Genomic DNA, 15,269 nt, shown 5'->3' with positions numbered 1-15,269 from the left:
AGTTAGACTCAGAAGAACAGTCACTTAGTAGTTTCATAGCATCTAAAAATGGCAAGTTCCTATAACCAGGTTTAAAATATGATTATAGTTTCACTTTGGCTAAGGAACATCTTTTAGGCAAGTCTTAAGTGGTTTACATGTCTTTTTATACATGTTCTAATTCCTGATTAAATGGCAATCATAAAATCAAATTTACCATTAAAACCTTGACTTTTCCATCAATACCAAATTTTATCAGAGGTTACCTTCCTCTTGGAAAGTTAGACTGAAATTTTTTTCTCCAAACTAAAGATGTCATTGATTTATTCTCAGTAATTAATTCAGTCTATTTTTTTAATACTAATTGCTTTTACCTCAGTTTGTAACATAACCGTTTTTTCTCCACATCACCCCCCTCCCCCCACTTCCCAATACCTTGCATTCTGGTTGCTCATTCCCTCAATGTACTCTCCCTTCCATCACACCCCACCCTTGTCCTATCCCCATCTCCTCTCTTTTCTTGCAGAGCAAGATAAATTTCCAAACCCCATTCCCTGTAATTCTTATTTCCCAATTATATGCAGTAAAAATTCTCAACATTCGTTTCTACTGCTTTGAATTCCAAATTCTCTCCCTCCCTCCCTTCCTCCCCAGCCCCACTAAGAAGGGAAGCAATTCAATACAGACTAAACATGTGTTGTTTTGCAAAAGACTGCCATAGTAATCATGTTGTGTAATACTAGTTATGTTGCCTTCTGACCTACCCTATCCCCCTTATTTTTCCCCCCTACAATTGACCTTGTCCCTTCTCGAAAGTGTTTATTTCTAGTGACTCCCTTCTCCCATTTGCCCTCCCTTCTAACATTCTCTTCGCTCCACTCGTTGCCTCCTCTCCTACTTTCCTGTGGTGTGATATAAATTTTCATATCAAATTTAGTGCGCATGTTATTCCCTCCTTCAGCCACATGTGGGCAGAGTAGCTTTATTCCCGCCCCCCCTTCTCCCTTATCTCCTCTATTGAATAAGATTTTTCTTATCTCTTTTATGAGTTATAGCTTGCCCCATTTCGTTACTCACTTTCTCTTCCTGGAATTTTCCTCCTTCACCCCTTAATTTTTATTTCATTTTATTTTATTTGGGGGGGCGGTGTATGTGAATATCATCTCTTCTGATATAACACACCCTGTACTCTCTATCTATGTGTATGTGTGTGAGTGTGTGTGTACCATCTCTCCAACTACCCAAATATTGAGAAAAGATTCAAGAGTTAAAAATATTTTCTTTCCACGTAGTAATATAAACAGTTCAGCTTTAGAGAGTCTTTTATGATTTTTCTTTCTTTTTCCCCCCTGTTTACCTTTTCATGTTTCTCTTGATTCTTGTCTTGGGAAGTCACATTTTAAAATACAGATCTGGTCTTTTCCTCAACATGAAATCTTCAAATTTGTCACTATCACTGAATGTCCATTTTTTTCCCTTGAAGTATTATATTCAGATTTGCTGGGTAGGTGATTCTTGGCTTCAGTCCCAGTTCCTTTGATTTCTGAAATATCTCACTCCAAGCCCTTAGTTCATTTAATGTTGAAGCTGCCAGATCCTGTGTTATCCTGATTGTATTTCCACAGTACTCAAATTGTTTCTTTCTAGCTGCTTGCCATATTTTCTTCTTGATCTGGGAACTCTGAAATTTGGCCACAATATTCCTAGGAGTTTCTCTGTTTGGGTTTGTTTCAGGGGGTGAACGATGAATTTTTTCAATATCCATTTTGCCCTCTTATTCTATAACATCAGGGCAGTTTTCCTTGATAATTTCATTGAAGATAGTGTCTAGGCTCTTTTTTTGATCATGGCTTTCAGGTAGTCCAATAATTTTTAAATTATTTCTCCTGGATCTCTTTTCCAGTTCAGTTATTTTTCCAACGAGTTCTTTCACCTCATCTTTTATTTTTTTTAAATTTTTGGCTTTATTTACTAACTTCTTAGTTTAACTCATAGTCATTCTTTTCCCTGGACTCAATTCTCTCTTTCAATGAATTATTTTGTTCAGTGAGCTTTTGAATCTTCTCCTCTATTTGGCTAATTCTGCTTTTTAAAACCTCCTTCTCCTCATTGGCTTTTTGGACCTCTTTTTCCAATTGAGTTAACCTCTTTTTAAAGCTGCTATTTTCCTCAGCTTCTTTTTGGTTCTCCTTTAGTAAGCTGCTAACTTGTTTTTTAAGGTCTTCTATTGCCTGAGCCAAGTTTAAGTCCCCGTTGGAGGCAGGGCCCTTGACTTCCTCTGACAGTATGCCTTGTTCTTCCTCATCTGAAAAGATGTGGGGAGATACCTGTTCCCCAAGAAAGTAACCTTCTATGGTCTTATTTTTTTTCCCTTTTCTGGGCATTTTCCCAACCAGTTACTTGACTTCTGAGTTTCCTCTGCACAACCACCTTGCCTCCAGTTCTGCTCAGCCAGTGCTTGGGGGCTGAGATTCAAATGCTGCTCCCAAACCTTAGGGGTTTTTGGCAGGAGTGGGGCTGCTATTCAGTGTGAGATTAAGTTTAGCTGCTCAGGTGGGGGCAGGGTCACCACATTGGGCTTAGTTCCCTCAAGGGGTTTCTGATGAAAACTTCATCAATGGATGTGGGCCACTGCCTGCTTTGGGAGCCCTTGTCCACTGCTGCCTCTGCTGTTTCCTCCCGAGGGGGCCTGAGTTATGGGGACACCCCACTCCCCTCTCACCAGCTGAAAAGACCCTCTCACTGACCTTTGGCACCTGTGGGTGAAGGGACCTGTGCTGTGGCTGGAGATTCTGTCCCTGAAGCCTGCTAGGGTCTGCTCCCCTCAGTGCTGCCCGGCCAAGGCAGGGCTGGTCTCTGCTCTGGGTCTGGTGCATGACAGATCTTTGGTGTTGGTTTTTCAGGTCTTTCTGGAACAAAAATCTCCTCCACTCCATTGTTCTGTGACTTCTGCTACTCCAGAATTTGTTGAGAGTTCTTTACAGCTATTTTATGGGCTGTGGGTTAGGAGGTAGCATATGTGTGTCTTTCTACTCCACCATCTTGGCTCCTCCCCACCTTGTTTTATAGATAAGGAAAGTGAGACCCAAGGAGACTAGATGATTTATCCATGGTCACATAGAATAAACAGCAAATACATGATCTGAACTCATGACCTCTGATTCCTAAGTCACTGATCTTTCTGCTATACATATTGCCTGGTTGCTCAAATTTTTCCATTTATCCATCCAAGAGAATTCATTTACTTTGTTCTACAAGCACTTTCTAAAATATAACCTTATTTCGCCCACTTCCTTTAAAACTCTACATAATTATCAGTATTTGTCATGCTACTGTTTTGGCATTTGATAGACTTTGAAATATGGGAGCCTAATAATTATCATTTAATAATATTATACTTGTAGTACTTCTTCAATAAATAATGACTTTGTGCCAAATCCAACTTTTACTCCTATTTATTGCCTTCCACAGAGTAGCAGTTATAGAGCACATCATGAATTAACACAATTTGCAAGTGGGGTATAGGGAGTAGGTGTTCCATACCCACACTTTAATTAAATCAGGGTAATCAGTACGATGATATGTTGACATTTTAAATGTTCAAAATATGGTTCCCCCTCTTCTCTCTTTATGGAATGTGCACTTCTTTGATTGGGTCAGGAAAAGAATTACTGATTTACTTACCAAATTAGCTAACTATGGCACTGCTGGCTTTACATAACTGCAGGAATTTCAGCATAAGAAAGGTCAGTAGTGATAGAGTCAAGCTCTAAATAGCTACACTCTCAGGAGGGCTTTAAAGAGGTAGACCTTTGCACCTTAAGCAGAGGGCAACAAGAAGCATGAAGATGAGTGAATCTCCCCCGAAATGACCACATTGCTGGAGGAAATAGATCAGTAGCAGACAGCAAATCCAGGTAGAAGCAGCAACAGATACACAGAACAGATATGGATATAAACAGCTGTAGAAAGATAGGGAAGAAGCAGCTTAGAGAGCACATCCCCACCAAATCCCTCTCCAGTGGTGAAAGGAATGCTAGCTAGGCATTCTAGAAAGGCTTCAACCTCTGGAGTCTAACAGAGAGCTACACTTGAGGAGAAGTTCATGAAGAGTCTACAGAGGAGAAAAAAGGACTTACAGTAAACATGACTTACAACATATTTTTTCTCCACATATGTTCCCTACATGTATTGCTCAATACATTTTTATTAATCTCTTATGTATCAGAAACTTTGCTAAATGCAAAATAAAGGTAAGTTAGGCTGGGGATACAAATGATAATAAGAAAGATTTCCTCTTCCCTCAAGAGTTGTTATTCTAATGGGAGAACAGTCACAACTATAGAAAATAACAGTAATTTTGTCTCTCCCTCTGTACTTCTCTTTCAGTATTACTGGTCATTAAGAGTTCTACAAGAATTTGAAATAACACAAATAATGAAATGGTAGAAGGGCCATAGGGCCTCCTGAACTCACTTCTAGTTTACTTCTCAGCTTCCTACTCAATTCCTTCCCATATTTAATCTATTTTATCAATCTAAACTTTAGGATAATCCAGGGATACATTTAAATATATTCTCAATTAATAAAATTGTAAGTCAGGCTTGTACAGTCTATGGTCCACTGGCCTCTTACAACCCATAGGTCACTTGCAGCACCCTAAAGGATTTTGAGTTGCCCATGATTTCTAGCAGTTCCTTTATATTTTTCACTGACCGCTAGAAATCCTTTGGCTTGCCACAAGTGACCTAAAGACAGTAAGTGGCCCTCAGGCCATGTAACAGCAATAAAAGTATGATATTTTGCTGTTTTTCTGGATTGAGTTTTAGTCAATCAGACATGTAAGTGGGCTCTAACCAATCAGATGCTGACATGTGGTCTCTAGCTAATCAGATGCTGAGTAGAACTGTATATAAAGAGAGCCAATGTTGAAAAAGGAGACATTGAAGAGAGCCAGCATTGAAGGAGTGAGCCAGTGTTGAGAAGAAGAGAGCTGACAGGAGACCTGAGAGCCAAGAGGAGCCCTGAGACCTGAGAGCTGGGAGGGGAGACCTCTGATGGCAGAGATTTGCTGAAGGAACCTCCAAACTTTGAAAGCAAATAGAGCTGTAGAGTAGAAACCTGCCCATGGGAAGGAGGCTTAGTTTAAAGTTCCTTTTGAGAGCTATTAAAGTAAGCTGAGCTGTTATCATAGAGCCTCTAGATTTGGGAGGTGAATTGAAATGATGGTGCTGGTGGTGCATGTCAGTATTGTTGTTGGCCTGTTGAACTTTGTTTTCCAGAGGCACAAGCTGTGGAATGGAGCAGTCATGCTGAGTTGAGACATGGAGCAGGAGCAGAGAGTTGCTGATGTGTGAATCCAGGTGAGAGTCAGGAGTAGTTTCCCACAGAGGAAGAGTCATGGTGGTGAGGGCTGGAGGGAGGGAGAGGTGAGACCTGGTACAAGGGGCAGGCCACCTGGAAGGAATTCAAGGACTCAAGGATCGCTGAGGTCAAGGTAAAGATTTATTATGCTTTTTAGCAGGTAAGAGTTCTTAGGGAACCTGGAACCTTAGAGGGGTATAGGATATTCTATATGAAACTTGTGTCAAATATGGTGTTTTGGGGTGGGATTAGGAGGTGGTTAAGGATTAGTCAGTTCTTAAAGGAACATGCACTTTTGGTGCCTACTGTGCAGGTATTTTACCCAGAGTTCATTGGGAAATAGCCCAATGTGGGGTTACATGGAGGTATGGCTTTTAGGCCTGAAACATCACTAAGTCAACAAATGGTCAGGGCTGGCTCAGAAATACCAGTTTGCTCTCATCAATGTCTTGTTAGACAAGATAAATATAAGGGAGTATACATATGTCCAACTCTAGGATTCATATGATTGGTCAGTGAGTAGTAAATGTCATTAGGACTCAGTGCACAGCCAGTTCAGCCAGTACACAGCTGGTTCAGACTAATAAGTTCTATAGGTGCAGCTGGCTGCTGTACCAGGAAGGGAGAAAATGGTTGTTGCTGGGCAGGCTGTGTCGTTGGGCTGCGGAGAAACTGCCTGGGATAGTATTTTGAGGCTAGGGAGAAATGAGATTTTTAAAGAGAAATGTGATTTTATAATTGGGGTTCAAGCACATGTACCCCAGCACTCCATCAATGGGACTTGGAAGTCAACCTCAAGCTAAGATGAAAAGAGGACTTTACTTGGACATTGTTCTTACTATGACCCTTGGGGGTGGATGGTGTGGTATTTTCTGCTACCCCTTAAGGATGTTGCTATGAATGGTATGCTTTATTTTACTGAACAATGTTTCATATATATACATATACATATATATATATATGGATGTTGCAATGAATGTTAGTCTTTATTGAACAATGTTTATATATATACATATAGAATGATATGTTTTACTTAAGGATATTGCTATGAATGTTATGTTTTACTTCATTGAACAGCATTTAGTTTGTTACTGAATAGAGGGTTCATTATACTATGTGATTACACCCATTCACAGCAGCACTACTCAGGTGTCCTGTGGTGATTGGTGATACAGGTCACAGGTTGTGCAGGTCTGAGTTAAGTAATGGATTCATTCCTCTACCTTAGTTCACTAAATATTATTTATTTAATAAATTTAGGAAAACTATATTCCCAGTGGTATATAGTTCTCCACAGCACCTCTTGTAGCTGTCCTCATATCCCCTTTACTCTCTGATGGTTTTGAGATGTGTTGGTTACCCTTAACCTGGTTTAACTCATTAGCTGAGATAGTTTTAAACCAAGGTGCGTCCAGGAAACACAAAGCTCCCCAAAAGGACTTGGCAAGCCCTAACACCAGTTCTCCTTGAACTAAGTAAGCTCCCATGGATTAAAATGCTTGCAGAGAAGTAAGGTCAGGAGGCCAGGAGAAGACACCAAGGTCATCCACTGCATCCTAGGCTATTGCCAGTCATATTAACTTTCGTCCTGCTACTAGACTTAGATGACTCTGCAAGAGATTGTGGAGTTGGAAATTCTGCCTCATTTGAATCCAATTCATTCATAAGTCAAGACATCACCCTTTGATGTTACTGGTCCTCTTTGAAAATGAAGGACAGACAACAATTTTAAGTTTAAGACTCTCTCCAATGACCTTGTATGTATAGGCGGAGATGGGGTGGTACCCTTGATTTGAGGAAAATATTTTTTACTTACCCTTCTCACTACTCCATTTTATTAAAATATTTTTCCTAAAACTTAATTGAGGCTACTGACTAATGATCAATAGGAAGTACAACATGAATGGGGCTTATTAATATAGTATTAGAAACCCAGTTCTTGAGGTGTACCCCTAGAATCTTAAGAATAATAAATAGTAGTTGTCCTGGGGGAGGGGTGTCAGAAGAGACATTAAAGTTTTTACCCTATATTCACCAACTATTCTATCAGTCTTTGAGCTAATTTGGTATGATTTTGTAATAAGAATGGCAACAAACATTTCTTAAGCACTTATTTTGTGCAAGACACTGTCAGGTGCTAAGCATACAAGGATAAAACAAGAAATATTCCCTGCCCTCGAGAAGCTTACATTCTACTGAGAGATACAACATTTAGCCTAGTTGCTAAATAAATCTCCACAGTCCCCACCACAGCACTATAAAAATAAGACTCAAATAAAATAATATCAACTAGGTTCTCTCCCTACCTACCTATTCCCTAGCCTTTCCCCCAAACATCATAGAAACAATGGTTATCCAAGTATCTAAACCTTCTTTGTCCTAATGTAACTACCCTTTATGTTCTTCCCGAACTGCTTTGCTGTGTTAAATTAGTGACATCATATGTGCATTTGACTAGAGTTAGTTACACTGCTAAAATAACAACAAAATCTGTCAGAAAACCTGATACTTCTCACAACACCACAGGTGTGCTCTGTACCTCAGCTATATCTGAAATACTGTGACTTACCTGAAATAATGTGCAGTATTGGGAGAAGTTTTGCTAATGGCCACTGGGAGGAATATCAAACAGTAATCCATGTGTTTAAGCTGTTACAGCAGACCTTTGGTATCATCTTTCCTTCCTTTCCCAGTATTCTGAAAGATAAGGTACCAACATCACTGAAAGATGTCTTTCCTTTCCTTATTAAAAAGCAAAGACATACCTACCAGTATTAAAAAACCCAACAAAACTTATTTAAATAGATATCTTCCAGAAACAGAGTAGGATGAGCTGCTGTTTGAAAAACCTCCCATCCACCCCACCACTCTCAAGGATTTTTAATTTCTCCTAATCCCTTCAAATAGCAATAAAGATTAATTCCCATGACAAATGATACTGAAAATGATGCAAGTAAATTGTAGCTTTAGATGATGCTTAAAATAAGCATTCATTAGGAAATCATTAGTTATCTCATTTTTTTTTTACCAAGTAAATCCTATTCTGAGAGATTATGACCTAGAGTAAACTGATCTTTAAAGAAATCCATTTCAGTAACAATTTTTTATTAGCACTTTGGTGAGGCTAGGAAGTAATATAGATTTAACAGAGATCAGGATATATTATTGAAATTGAATAATTATAAAATAATGCTTCGCTAATTTTTTTCAGAGGACAAATTGCTAAAGCAAAAACAATGAAAAAAATAAATAAAATATGTTGAAATAGTCTGTCTTCTAAGTCTTAGCTTGAAGCCCAACTTCTCCATGAAACTTTTCCTAATCCCAGTGACTAAATGTGATCCCTCCCAAGGTTAAAGATCAGTCTTGTGCCAATATTTGTCAGAGGCAGGATCTGAATACGTCATTCTAATTCAGAGCCCAGATTTGTATTCTCCATGACACACTGCGTCTCCTTGTACCAGCGCTTTTCAAATAAAGTATAAATGTCTGATTCTAGCATTCTGGCAATTTGACTCTAATATATATTTCCAGCCTCATCACCCACTGCTGTATTCATGTGCTGAACATTCAAACTGCAAAAGAACTAATCCGTTACCTTTGTTCTTGTGTGTGCCTTATCTCATCTCCTTCCTTTCTGTCTTAAATGCACATACTGCCCTTCCCCCCACCCCCTTTTGGTTCCTTAGTTCTGGTGTCACCTCCTCTGTGAAGCTTTCCTTGATACCTACAAAGGGAAGTGATCTATCCCCTCCTTAAGTTTTCTCTTGTCCCACCTTGCACATTCTTTTGCACTCATCACAGTATGCCTCATTTCACTGTTATTTGTGCATATGTCATCTCCCACTCTTTTGCTGCAAGTTTCATGACTTTACTGTAAAAGAAGGATCTGTCTTTATGATCTTTTGCCTACCCAATAACTTGCTCATAGCAGGGACAATAAATGTTTGGTGAAGTTTGATTTAAATTTTTAATTTCAGAGAAAAATAAAAGAGCCTGGATCACCTTAATTCATCTCATGCTTCCTTGGCCATCAATCTCACATTTAAATACAGTCTGCACTTTACTACAGTAATGTTAGATACCTAGGGTTTCAGAAGCAGCACGGTTTAATGAACAAACTGAGTCCTGGAACTGAAATCATATTTAGACTCATATTTGGGTCTAAATCCTGCCTTGGACCTTAGCAGCTCTTTGACTCTGGGCAAGCAACTTAATCTCTCTGAGGCCCAGTCTCTTCATCCGATAAAATGCAGATAATAGCAACTATGCCATGGTGTTATTGTGAGGATCAAATGAGAATGTTTGTAAAGCTTTAATGATTATTGCCCACATAACACTCTGACGGATAATGTATTTTGGCTAAGGAGCAAATAATGATATTTTAAGATCAGAGGATAAATGATGATAGCTAGGTTAGCATCATTTTTCAAAAATCTTTATTTGTAGTTCTGATTTATGTTACAGATTAGACAGCTAATCTAGATATTCTCCAGTTCTATGCCACTGCTTTAATATTATATTACTAAGCATAATATATACACCACCAGAATTATTTGTTGGCATTCTCCTTCAAGAACAATGATAACATACTGAAGAATTTACATAGCAAAACAATTACCAAGCATGCATTAACTGAAGCAGTTTATGTGATATCAACTGGAGAATCACCTGTTGTGGAAGAAAACGCAGGGTTCACAGCCACTTGAGGTATTTGAATACGTTTAATTAGAACCAGTGCTGGAGAAACTGATTACAAATGCAGAGAGTGTTGAAACATTTGTGAGATAAGAGTGCTGCTGCCTGCAGGCACTGTCTGTGAAGAAAAGCCCATAGCAGATAAAAGCACCAGGGAACCAGCTTGGAAAGAAATGTGTCAAGGTGACAGGGTCTATATCAGGCACTGTGAACTCTTGTAGAAGGAAAGAAATTCAAAAACTCTTCTCAGTCTGTGTTTCACATTAAAAGGTTCCCTCATCTTTTGAAAAGATCAAACCGGTTTATCCATAAGACTAATGGGAACCTTAGAAATATTTAGGTCAGCCCCCTCATTTTTATAGACAGAGAAAATGAGGCCAAGACAGATACAACAACTTTCTCAAAGTTGCTTAGCTACTCAGTGTCTGATGAGACTGGAATCTGATTTCCAGTCTGTCTAGACCTCCTTCCATCAGGCCACATTACCTCCTGGAGTGTGGGAAATTCAAATGAGATAATGATTGTAAAAGTACTATGTAAATGCAAGCTATGGTTGTTGTTATTGTTAATGTTATTATCCTACAGTCACCAGTCTGGTAAGATAACTTCATCCCACTGCACTCCTGATGACCTCAAGCAATATTTGTAGGAGCAAAACAGGGATATGCTGGTAAATATTTAACAAACCAAGCATTGGGTGGGGGTGAGGAGGAGACTAGAGGGGAGTGTGCTTGCACACTTTTGAATTTGATCTTCACCATTAACACTTTAAGTCTAGACAATCAACAAATAATAAATCAAGCACTGGTTTGTAGTAATTTTCCATTTCTGAGGTGTAAATGCTCACAGTGAAATTTAACAATGGGGTTTCCTTGGTAGTAACTAGCTCAAGCACACCTCTGTCTGACCACCTCTTTCCTAATGTTAAATGAAGTCTTTGTGACACATCTTATCACAGCTAACCTATGGACCATAAGATTACCTACCATCTTTTTCTGCTCAATGGCTCTCATCGAATGGTGTAGTGAAAGGAACACTAAGTCAGTGGGCAGAAGACCAGGACTCTAGGCACTGCTTAGTCACTAAGTAGCTACGTAACTTCAAGGTGTCTGTATAGGGGTTGAGATTAAGGCAAGAAGGACGGGAAACTTCAATAGGCCCAGAAATCCACACCATGATCACTCTGACTGTGGATATAGAACTGAGCATCATCAGCACTCTGAATAGGATGCCTCAAAGGCGTAGAAAGTCTACAGCACTCTGACTTGAGATTTTCCAAAAGGTCCCAAAGATTGAGATGTTATTAGCCCCAATGATCCACCAGCATTTTCCAACATTCTGTATGCCCAGCACACCAGGTGAAGTAGAAAGCATATACAAGAATCTAGCATATTTAGGTCAGGACAAAAGAAGGCCTGACCATTCCATCCAAAAGTACAGCAGTCACACTGGGAGCCAAGATGGTAGAATAAGCATTAAATCACCATATTGCTCCCATATTCACCTCCAAACAACTGTGAAATAGTACACCAAAACAAACCGCGAAACAGTACAGCAAAAACTCAGGGTGAAACAATCTTTGAGCCCAAAATCCTTGGAAGATCATCAGGAAAGGTGTGATTTCAGTAAAAGGGAAACACAGTCCAGAACATGAAACCCCACCTCAGCAAACCAGCTCCTAAGCCCCAGGGTGGTAGGATAGGCAAACACAAGCACCAAGACCCCACACACACACACATCCCCCAGCATAGCCAGGAGACTGGAAAGACCAATTCTGAGAACCATGTGCTGCAGAGTGGCAACCAAACCTTCATGTGCTTCATTGTAGCACCAGGGAAACAAGAAGACTCCAATTGGTATGGGTGCCTAAGTGAACAGCAAGCACGGCCAGATTGCCATGTGTGTTAGTGTATCCCCAAGGAAACTCAGAAACATCCCGCTAGCTTCAGCACACACCAGACACCAGTATTAGAACCCCAGATCAGCACCAAGTAAACTGCCAGACTCCTACAGCCTCTAGCAGCATCAATCGTCCTCCACCTCATCTCCTCAATGCGGCACCAGACACAAGCTTCCTCCATGGACCTCAGGAGAGCATCAGTGAAGCACCAGGTAAACAGCCAAGTCCTGCAGCCCCTGGCATAAGAAGCAGGAGACAGAGTCCTTCCATCCCAGGAAAAAAAGATCAAATTGAAAGGAAAGGGGAAAGGCCAAAAAAGATGAGTAAAAAAGTACAAAAAAAGATATGACCATAGATAACCATTTTGGTAACAGAGAAGACCAAGACATAAACTCAAAAGAGGACAAAAATGACAAAATACCTGTGGAAAAACCCCAAAGAAAAACTGGAAGTGGTCTCAAGTCCAAAAAGAACTTATGGAAGAGCTCAAAAAGAAGCTTAAAAATCATTTAAGAAAGGTAGAAGAAAAATGGGGAAAGAAATGAAGACAAAAGAAAATTATGAAAAAAGAGTCAACAGCTTGGAAGATAGCTTTAAAATTAGAATTGGCCAAATGGAAAAGGAAACACAAGAATCTACTGAAGAAAATGACTCCTTAAAGAGTACAATTGACCAAATGGAAAAGAAAATACAAAACCTAATTGAGCAAAACAATATCTTCAAAGTTAGAATTGATCAAGTGGAAGCTAATGCATCTATCAGACTTCAAGAATCAATCAAATAAAATCAAAATAATTAAAAAATGAAAGAAAACATAAAATACCTCATGGGACGTCAAAAATAGATCTAGTAAAGAAAATATCAGAATCATTGAAATATGAAAGTCATAATCAAAGGAGGACCTGGACATTATCTTTTTTTTTCATTAAATTTATTTATTTAAGTTTTCAACATTCACTTTTATAAGATTTTGAAAATTTCTAAAATTTTCCCCTCCCTTCCGAAGATGGCATGCAATCTGATACAGGTTATACATGCACACTCATGTTAAACATGTTTCTACACTAGTCATTGTGAAAGAAGTTGTGAAAGAGAAATCAGAACCAAAGGGGAAAAATCATGAGAAAGAAAAAAAGAGAAAATAGTATGCCTTGATCTGTACTCAGATTCCCATAGTTCTTTCTCTGAATATGGGTAGCATTTTGCATCATGAGTCTTTAGGAATTGTCTTAGATCATTTTATTGCCCAGAAGGGCTAAGTCTAACAAAATCAGCCATCACACAATGTTGTTGTTACTACATACAGTGTTCACCTGGTTCTGCTCTCTTCACTTAGAAGCAGCTTATGCAAATTTTTCCAGGTTTTTCTGAAATCTACCTGCTCCCAATTTCTTACAGAGCAATAGTATTCCATTACATTCATATACCACAACTTGTTCAACCGTTCCCCAGAAGATGGGCATCCCTTCAATTTCCAAGTCTTGGCCACCACAAAAAGAACTGCTACAGATATTTTTGTATATGTTTGTTATTTTCTCTTTTTATGATCTCTTTGGGATACAAACCAGTGTTATTTCTATATCAAAGGATATGCATAATTTTATACTCTTTGGGTATAATTGCAAATCGCTCTCCAGAATGGTTGGATCAGTTCACAACTTCACCAACAATGCATTAGGGTTCTAATTGTCCCATATCCTCTCCGATATTTGTCATTTTCCTATTTTGTCATTTCAGGTGATCTGATAGGTATGATGAGGTTCCTCAGAGGTGTTTTAATTTCCATTTCTCTAATCAATAGTGATTTAGAACATTTTTTAATGTGCCTACAGCTTTGATTTCTTCATCTCAAAACTGCTGGTCATATCCTTTGACAATTTCTCAATTGGGAAATAACTTGTAATCTTATATGTTTGACTCAATTCTCTATATATTTGATAAATGAGACCTTTATCTGACACACTGACTGTAAAAATAGTTTACTAGATTTCTGTTTTCCTTCTAATCTTTGTTACATTGACTTTGTGCAAAAGCCTTTTTAATTTAAGGTAATGAAAATAATCCATTTTGCATTTCATAATATTCTCTGTCTTGTTTGGTCATCAATTCTTCCCTTCCCCATAAATCTGACAGGTAAACTATTGCTTGCCCCATGCTTTGCTTATAGGCTCACCCTTTATGTCTAAATCATATAACCATTTTGACCTTATCTTGGTAGATGGTAGAAGATGTTGGTCTGCCTAGTTTTTGCAATACTATTTTCTATTTTCTCAGCAGTTTTTGTCAAATAGTGAGTTCTTCTCCCAGAAGCTGGGGTCTTTGGGTTTCTCAAACAGTAGATTATTATAGTCATTGACAGCTGTGTCTTGTATATCTAACCTATTCCACTGATCCATAAATCAATTTCTTATCTAGTGCCAAGTAGTTTTGATGACTGCTACTTTATAAGAGTTTTAGATCTGGTATGGCTAGGCCACCTTTCTCTGCATTTCTTTCCATTAATTCTCTGTATATTCTGGACCTTTTGCTCTTCCAGATGAATTTTGTTATTGCTTTTTCTAGCTTTATAAAATAATTTTTGGTAGTTTGATTGGTATGGTACTGAATTTTAAGTAAATAGATTTAGATAGAATTGTCATGAGTAACTGATATTTTTACAGTTATTTAGATATGATTTTATTTGTGTGAAGTGTTTTGTAATTATGTTTACATAATTCTTGTGTGTATCTTGGCAAGTAGACTCCCCAATTTTTATATTGTCTACAGTTACTTTAAATGGAATTTATCTTTCTCTTGCTACTCGAGTTTGTTAGTAAGATATAGAAATGCTAATGATTTATGTGGGTTTAGTTTATATCCTGCAACTTTGTTAAAGTTATTATTTCAAGTAGTTTTTTTACTCAAGTCTCTAGGATTCTCTAAGTATACCATCATATCTGCAAAGAATGACAATTTGTTCCTTTTTGCCTATTCTAATTGCTTCAATTCTTTTTCTTCTCTTATTGCTATAACTAACATTTCTAGTACCATACTGAATAAGAGTAGTGCTAATGGACATCTTTGCTACACCCTGATCTTATTGAAAATGCTTCTAGCTTATCCCAATTACATATAAAACCTGTTGATGATTTTAGGTAGATGCTACTTATTTTAAGGAAAACTCCTTTGATTCCTATAATCTCTATTATTTTTTATAGGGATGGGTCTTGTATTTTGGTAAAAGCTTTTTCTTCATCTTTTGAGATAATGGGTAGCATCTTTCAAGAAATTATCAAGGAACATGACCCTGATAGCCTTGAACCAGCAGTTAAAATAGGCTTTGAAAGAA

At 38.3% G+C, this 15,269-nt stretch overlaps 1 long non-coding RNA gene across 2 annotated transcripts in view; it reads right to left on the bottom strand.

Moving 5' to 3' along the window:
- The window catches only part of LOC140523886 (uncharacterized), a 150,820-nt gene that overhangs the window by 102,003 nt on the left and 33,548 nt on the right, over positions 1–15,269 (bottom strand). Inside the window, exons 4-5 of one of the 2 annotated variants that reach the window (XR_011973504.1) lie at positions 7,913–8,040; positions 3,424–3,941 (exon numbers count right to left, since the gene is read on the bottom strand). This is a non-coding gene — a long non-coding RNA (uncharacterized lncRNA). Of the gene's footprint in view, positions 1–3,423; positions 3,942–7,912; positions 8,041–15,269 lie in introns of those variants that run through there. The other variant, XR_011973502.1, reaches the window with a different exon arrangement.

This window comes from Notamacropus eugenii, chromosome 1 (genome assembly GCF_028372415.1).
Source record: "Notamacropus eugenii isolate mMacEug1 chromosome 1, mMacEug1.pri_v2, whole genome shotgun sequence".
Taxonomy (NCBI): domain Eukaryota; kingdom Metazoa; phylum Chordata; class Mammalia; order Diprotodontia; family Macropodidae; genus Notamacropus; species Notamacropus eugenii.
This window is presented reverse-complemented; position numbering and strand designations above follow the sequence as displayed.